An 8,765-nucleotide genomic window follows, 5' to 3' on the forward strand; every position below is an offset into this window, starting at 1 on the left:
CTTATTGCGTCTGCGGATAACCGCCCTGCCGCCCTGTTTCGGGTGACCCACTCCCTTTTATCGCAGGGGGCGCGGGAGACACCCTTACAGGGTAGAGCAGAGGAGTTTGGGGAATATCTTCAGGACAAAATCGATCAGATCCGGAGCGGGTGGACCTCCGTCAGTGGACCAGACGAGCCGCCAACAGCGAGTCTTGAGAGACGATTCTGGGAGGAGTTTGACTCTGTTGCCCCCGAGGGTTTGGACAGGTTGCGTGGACGGCTGCGACCCACCACATGTTTAACGGACCCGTGCCCCTCCTGGCTGGTACTGGCAGCCTGGGAGGTGACACGAGGCTGGCTCCTGGGCCTGGTGAACGCCTCATTGGGTGAGGGATACTTACCAACCGCCTTGAAAGAGGCGGTGGTGAGACCCTTGCTCAAGAGGCCTTCGCTCGACCCAATGGAGCTAGCTAATTATCGTCCAGTCTCCAACCTCCCCTTCTTGGCGAAGGTTGTTGAGAATGTGGTGGCGCAGCAATTTCCACGACACCTAGACGAATCCGACTATCTAGACCCACGCCAGTCCGGCTTCCGACCCGGGCACAGCACTGAGACAGCCTTGGTCACGTTGGTTGATGATCTCTGGAGGGCCAGAGATAGGGGTTGTTCCTCTATCCTGGTCCTATTAGACCTGTCGGCGGCTTTTGATACCATCGACCATGGTATCCTATTGCGCCGGTTGGAGGGGATGGGAGTCGGAGGCACCGTTTTGCGGTGGTTCGGCTCCTACCTCTCCGACCGGAAGCAATGTGTGTTGACAGGGGGGCAGAGGTCATCCCTGAGGCCACTCACTTGTGGGGTGCCACAGGGGTCGGTCCTCTCGCCTCTCCTGTTCAACGCATATGTGAAACCGCTGGGTGAGATCATCCGTGGTTTTGGGGTTGAGTACCACCTGTACGCTGATGATACTCAGCTGCACATTTCAACCCCAAACCACCCCAACGAGGCTGTCGAAGTGATGTCCCGGTGTTTGGAAGCCGTCGGGGTCTGGATGGGGGACAACAGACTCAAACTCAACCCCTCCAAGACAGAGTGGCTGTGGGTACCGGCACCTCGGTTCAGCCAGCTAACTCCATCGCTGGCCATAGGGGGCGAACAACTGTCCCCTGTGGAGCGGGCGCGCAATTTGGGCGTCCTCCTTGATGCCCGGCTGTCAATGGAGGACCATGTGGCAGCCGTGGCAAGGGGGGCGTTCCACCAGGTTCGCCTGGTGCGCCAATTGCGCCCCCTACTGGACCGGAGTGCCCTGCGCACGGTCACTCATGCGCTGGTGACGTCTCGCCTGGACTACTGCAATGCCCTCTACATGGGGCTTCCCTTGGGACGCATCCGGAGACTGCAGCTAGTTCAGAACGCAGCCGCGCGGGTTATTATGGGGAGTACACGTTACTCCCACGTAACACCTCTCCTGCGCGAGCTGCACTGGCTACCTGTGGCCTTTCGGGTGCGTTTCAAGGTATTGATCACCATCTTTAAAGCGCTCCATGGCATAGGACCTAGTTATCTGCAGGATCGCATCCTACCACACACGTCCCTGCGACCTATTCGCTCACACAGGGAGGGGCTCCTCCTGGTGCCGTCTGCTAGGCAATGCCAGCGGGCGACACCTAGGAGTAGGTCCTTCTCTGTGATGGGCCCAACCCTCTGGAATGACCTCCCCCCAGACATTCGAACTACCACCGACCTCCGTTCCTTCCGTCAAAAGTTAAAGACTGACCTATTTCAATCAGCTGGCCTGGCACTTTCTTAGTTTTTACCTCCCGGGGATTTATTTTATTTTAATTGGGTTTGGGGTTTTAATTGGGATGTTTTTAGGGTTAGAATATATTTATTTCTTGTACAGCCTATCTCCCCCTCCAAATGTATTTTAAATGTATTTTATTGTTATGACTGTATTTTATTTGCATTGACTGTACACCGCCCCGAGTCCCTTTTTGGGAGAGGGGGCGGTCTAAAAATCTAAGAAATAAAAATAAATAAAATAAAATAAAATAAATAAGGCCAAAGATCCCAAAAGGAATCGGCTGCAGGCCTGACGGTTACCTTAGAATAAAGTTACAGCTGGACTCTTGCGTCAGGGATGGGTTCCGACTTTTGTTACTGCTGGTTGCTCAAAGGGACGCACTTCGAGGAAAGTGCGCGTACATGCGCAGTAGTAAAAAACCCGCAAAAAACCAAGATGGTGGTGCTTAGGGCACCACTGATAGAACCAGTTCAGGGGCACGGCCAGCCGAGTTACTACCTACTCAGCCGAACTGGCCTGAACCGGTAGGAACTCACTTCTGTCCTGGGTGTGCTTCTCGTCTGGACTACCTCACAAGGCTGACACTAAGCCTGTTGGAAGTTAGCACCCACCCCTCTCCTAGAAAAATGAAATATCTTAGAAAATATTAAAAGGGCAGAATATTTCCCCTAAATGAGTGGCAGAAACTCAGCTTCCCCCCCCACCTTTGTCAATGGGCCATTAAGGCCTGGCCCAGTCTATTCTACATAACAAAGATATACTTCCTTCAGGCAGAGGCGTAGGAGGAATCCCAAAGCTCTTTCATTGCATCATCACCCAACAAGGCTCAACCAAACTTGGAACCCAAAACAGCCTGTAGAGTTGCCCCTGCATGGCCACACGGGAGTCTGACAACCAATCAGAATATAATCTTAAATTAAAAGCCCAACAGAGGGTATAAATATTTCTCTCTCCCTCCCCCCTCCCCATGTGCCTTTTCCCCCAGGACCTCAAGCCATGTGGTCCTGTCCACCATTAAAAACATCCTTCCAAGCAGCCTCCATGAATCCAGTGTCTTTTTCCTCACTTGGAACTGAACCCAGGTGGACATTTCTTCCAACAATCCTTTGCCAGCAAAGAGGTCAAAACAGGCAAGATGGCAGCTGGGGCATCATAATTAAAGCCCCACCCCTTTTGCACATGTGTGTGGGGCTCCATTGCTATGCTGTAAGGGCCATCTGGCCTGATTTGACCTCCCTTGTAGATGCCACTGCTGGAGTTACTCAGCAGTACAATGCTATGATTGAGATACGAGTAGCCCAAAATTTACAACTAGGTTGGAATTCTTGTAATAAATCATTACGTTCATCAACTGAGGCATCCGCCTGACTGACCCAATTTTACGACCTTGTTTTGCAGTGGTTATTAACTGAATTCAGTGGTTGTAAAACAATTACTTTGGTCATAAAGTGAATCTCTGCATTCCTATGGGTAGTTTTGCTGGAAATTGGCTGAAAAAGTCAAAGACTGGTGAAAAAGGTGGCAAAATGAGGTCACATAAATACATTGTCTATCAAAGTCTATAAAAGTGAGATGGTTCCCAATTGACCATCTGTTTATTTGGTATAAAAGAATTTTAAATAAGGGGGGGAGACTTGACGTCACAACGACACGACATGCAATCTTGGGTCTCCAGGATTGCTGTCAATATCTTTGTTTCTGGACGGTCCTTTTGGACCTAAACTGTTCTGAAGGAACAGTGATAGAGAAGAGCATGTCTTGCTGATCTCAGGGGCATCGCAAAGGCCCTGATTGATCCAGGAGAAAGCTCTTTTTGCCAGCTACAAGAGAAGCAACCAAAATGGCTGCCAAAGGTTGGGATAAGCCTCTGAAACAGCAGCTGTGCAGGAGTGTGTCAAATTGGTGAGAATGACCATTGTCTTACCTGAAGGGTCCTTTTCAGGGCGCTGCAACGGAGAGTCCAAAGATGGGTTAAACACAGCCAATCTGCCCAGAACTGAATTGAAACTTTAAGCCACGCCTCTGGTGCCGACTCTCCTCAGATTTATTCAATGAAGACGTGGAACAGTTGCGCGCTGAAACTTCAACTGGAAGTCTAATATGGAACAAGTCAAAAATAGTCCAACAACAATAACAGAAACAACAAACAACACTGTGACTTCACAAACACCAGCGGAGAATAGACCCCCGGGCGGGGTGGACTCTCCGTTGCAGCGCCCTGAAAAGGACCCTTCAGGTAAGACAATGGTCATTTTCCAGGGCGCTGCTCTGGAGAGTCCAAAGAAGGGACATGCCCAAGCTAACTGTCACTAGGGCGGGAAGGCTCAGCCATCAGGGTCGCTCTGCTGGTATGGATGCCCTGAAGAACACGCCTCCCAAAGGCCCCTTCCGCCGATGCAAAACTGTCCAGTTTGTAATTTCGGACAAATGGAGACAGAGAAGTCCAGGTGGCCGCCTTGCAGATCTCTTCAATCGGTGCCTGTGTAGACCAGGCAGCTGTGGTGGCGGCGCTTCTAGTCGAATGTGCTGTGATATTGCGAGGCACAGGAACGGACTGTAAAACATGGGCAAGCGCAATGCAGGCTCGCAGCCATCCGCCGATGGTAGATGAAGAGACCTTCTTGCCTTGAGAAGCTGGTTGAAAGGAGACGAATAGAGATTCGGATTTCCGAAAACTGGCCGTGCGCTTGATGTATCTGCGAATAGTCCTGCGCACATCCAGCATGTGCCAGCGCTTTTCCCTCGGGTGCTGAGGATGCGGACAAAAATCCGGAAGGACCACCTCCTGCGCCCGATGAAACCCGGAATTGACCTTCGAACTGAAGGAAGGGTCCAGCCTCAGGATTACTCTGTCGTTACGAATGAGACACAAGTCCTCTCTGACTGACAGGCAGCCAGTTCCGATATGCAACGAGCAGACGTGATAGCGACCAGAAAAACCGTCTTGAATGTGAGGTGTCTGAGACTGGCCGTCTTAATGGGCTCAAACGGGGGCCCGATGAGGGACCGCACACTACATTGAGGTCCCAAGATGGGTATCTGTGGACCACTGGGGGTCTCAGGTTGGTCGCTCCCCTGAGGAAACTGCGGATGGTCGGATTCTGGCCAAGAGATGCGTAGCCCTCAACTGAGAGGATGGTTGACAGGGCCGCCTGGCGCCTCAGGGTGTTAGGTGCCAGGCCCTTGTCCAAACCTTCCTGCAGGAAGTCCAGGATGACAGGAACCGAAGCAAGGGGCGCAGACGTACCATGAGCAGTGCACCAGCTGGTGAAGGATTTCCAAGTGGCGTCGTAGATGCGCGTCGTGGACTGCCGTCGTGACGCTTGGATGGTGCCAATCACCTTGTCTGACAACTTGCCTCTGCTTAGGAGATCCCTCTCAAGTGCCAGACGGCCAGCTGCAGCCACTGGGGTTCTGGATGTTGAAGGGCCCCCTGGCTGAGAGAGATGTCCTGTGGAGGAATCCGCCACGGTGGTGTGATCGAAAGACTCACCAAGTCTGCAAACCAGGTTCTCCTGGGCCAGTACGGTGCTACCCGCAGCACCTCCGCCTCCTCTGCTAGGATCTTCCTGATGACTCTGGGAAGAAGAGGTAGCGGGGGAAAAGCGTAAAGCAGACCTTTCGGCCACGGGCCGTGCAGCGCGTTGACTCCTTCCGCCCTCGGGTCGTGGAACCTTGTGAAGAACCGCGGAAGATGCGCGTTGGCCGCGGTGGCGAACAGGTCCACCAGCGGGAGGCCGAACCTCTGGGACAGTTGCTGGAACAGCAGCGGATGTAGACGCCACTCCGAGTGGTCGACTGTGGATCTGCTCAGCCAGTCCGCCTGGGTGTTGCTCGTGCCCGAGATGTGCTCCGCCTGAAGAGAAAGGAGATACCTCTCCGCCCATCAACCCAAGAACTCCGCCTCCTTCATCAGGGATCTGGAGCGCGTTCCCCCCTGTCGATTGATGTGCGCCTTGGTGGCGACATTGTCTGTCATGATGCGCACGTGGTGGCCCTGAACGGTGCTCTAGAAGCGCTTCAGCGCAAGCCTGACTGCCCTCAGCTCCAGCCAGTTGATGCTGTGAGCGGCTTCGGAAGGGGACCACCTGCCCTGTGCGAGCTGGTTGTGGCAGTGGTCCCCCCAACCGAACAGGCTGGCATCCGTTGTGATGGTGAGCCTGACTGGCTCCTTGAATGGCGACCCCTTTAACAGGGCCGGAGACAACCACCACTTAGAGAGCGACGTACCTCTGCTGGAACTGGAATCAGTCTTGTTGAGCTGCTTTCGTTTGTTCTTTGATATGGAAGCAGGAGCCACTGAAGGGGACGGGAGTGAAGTCTCGCCCAAGGCACGATTGACAGGCACGAGATCATCTTGCCGAGGAGCTGTGAGAGCTGAACCACCTTGACTAGACGTGACTGCTGCACCTGAACGACCATCTCCCGAAGGCTGGCCACCCTTTCCGGGGACAGGGATACCGTGCCCGAGGTGGTGTCGATGACGGCCCCTAGATGCTTCAGTCTGGTCGTGGGAACGAGATGACTTTTTTCCAGGTTGATGGTGAACCCGTGGTCCCGGAGGTAATGGAGGCCCGCGTAAGAGAACCTCGAACTTGCGGTGGGCTTTGCGGATAGGGATGTGGAGGTAGGCCTCTTTGAGGTCTATGGACGTTAGTATATCGCCTGGCCTGATGCCCCCAAGATGGACTGGAGGGACTGCATCTTGAACCTGCGATATGTCACGTGGTGATTGAACCTCTTTAGATCTAATATCCCCCTCCACCCTCCTGAGTTTTTGGGGACCAGAAACAGGATGGAGTAAAACTCTCTTCCTTCCTGGCCTGCTGGGACAGGTTCTATGGCCCTGATGTCCTTGAGGTGCCTTATCTCCTGTTCCATGAGGGATCTTTTGACTAACCCTGAGGGAACTGGACACCGGATGAAGTGGCGGGGAGGGGGGGACCAGAATTCTAAAGTGAGACCCATGCGGACCGTTTGAAGAACCCACTGGTCCGACGTGGTCTGCTCCCATTTGGCGTGGAACAACTGCAACCGCCCTCCTATGGGAGCTGACCTGTGATGGTCATTTATACCTCCTAAAGGGTCGGGAGCCGGAGCCCCCCCGAAATGGCCGCTTGGAGAAGGGCTGCTGGCGACCTCTGTCTCGAAAGGACTGACGGTCCTGAGACCGCTCACCCTGCTGGGGATACGCCCGATGATAGGGGGCGGAGCTGGTGGAGGGCTCATTGTTCCGAAAGGCCTCCCTCCTGTAAGAGCCAGGACCTTTACGATCAGGCTTTTTGGTGACTGATGGCATCACTTTCTTTTTGTCCTTGTTTTCCACAAGGACTGGATCAAGGACCTCACCAAACAGCTTGTCCCCTTTAAAGGGGGCAGTAACAAGCTTCCATTTGGAGCGCATATCCACATTCCAGTGCCTAAGCCACAGGAGGCGTCTGGAAGTAACATTAGACGCTAGGGCACGCGAGGCAAACTTAGCAGCATTCAGAGTGGCATCAGCAGTGTACTCTGTGGCTGCCATGATTTTATTGATATCCTGCCTGACTTTAACGTCCTTGGCAGGTATCTTCCTCAACAACTGCCTCAGCCACAGGAGAGCCGCCCTGGAGAAAAAGGAGGCTGAAGCGGAGGACTTAATGGCCCATGCAGCTGCCTGATGGGTCTTGTGACAAGCAGTTTTGGTTCTCTTGTCCTCAGCCTTGAGCCCCTCCAACAGGTCAGGAGGGAGCACAGAAGAGGAGGTAAGAGCCGCTACAGGGGGATCGATAGGAGGGAGCTTGAGCAGCTCCTCCAGGCTGGCATCCACCGTATATAGCTTCTTGTCATGGCTGCTGGGGGTAGCCATGGTAGCTGGCTGCGCCCACTGTCTTTGAACTAAATTGAGGAACATCTTGGGTACAGGAACTATTTCCTGGACCGAAATGGGTTCCTCAAAGAGATCCCCAGATAGATCATCAGGGTCTACAACCACCTGAGCTGGGGGGGGGGGGTGGACCCCATGTGAGTTGAGATCTTAGCCTTATCTAAAATGGTTTTGAAATTATCCAAATTAAATAAGCCTGAAAAGGCCGGCTTTTTGGCGGGGCTTGCCTCATCCCCAGAGAATTCAGCTTCCTGCCTAGGAAGAAATTCCTCTTCTTCCTCCCAGTCTGACTCATCAGAGGCCACTGAAGAATGCAGGGATGGAGGTGGAAGGCTAGGAGTCATCTCTCTGGAATCCTCCTGGGGTTGCAAATGGTGGGTCTTGCGAGTGCGCTTGCCACCTTTTCGCATGCCTGCCTCAATGCCCTGGGAAATGGCCCTGTTAATTATTTCCTGCATTTCAGTGGATAGGTTAGGCCCTTGGGCCTCAATGGGGCGAACCCTTTGAGTGGGCCCGGGGATCGGCTGTTGAGGGGCTAAGGGCCCCATTGGAGCTGGTCCCTCCTCCATATCAGAGGGACAGGCAAAGAGATCAGCCTGATCAGCCATGGAATGGCCTGGAGAAGTTGCCATGGCCAAGGAATCCCCTTCTTCTTCACTATCAGAAATGGGGCCTCCCTGGGCTGGAGGAATTTCCCTGGAGGGCTCCCCAGGAGACACCGAAAGGGAAGATTGGGCCTGCTGTTGGGCTTTGGAAAACTGATTTTCTAAGGCCTTCTGTCGCCTTAATGCATCTTTGTCTAGGCCTGAGCCCTGCTTGGGGCCATGCCTGGAGTAAGGCTTACTCCCTCTAATGGCCTCCCTGGCAGCTTTCCCGGCCTGTCTTACAGGGGCTCTGGAAAAGACACCCTCAGAAGTCTCAGGGACCTGATCTGCCATGGTAACAATCACTGGTTGGGGCAGTAGGGGGATGGGAAACCACCACTCACCACCTCCAGAAAGCCCACCGCAGCACGATGCTCCTGAGGAGACAGAGAAACTGCAAGGCCTGAAGTAGCTTGGAATTTCTTAGGCGCGAGCAGAATTCGCTCCCAGCGCCTGCAGGAGAGTAAAGG

This window comes from Natrix helvetica (assembly GCF_964273705.1).
Source record: "Natrix helvetica genome assembly, chromosome: Z".
NCBI lineage: Eukaryota > Metazoa > Chordata > Lepidosauria > Squamata > Natricidae > Natrix > Natrix helvetica.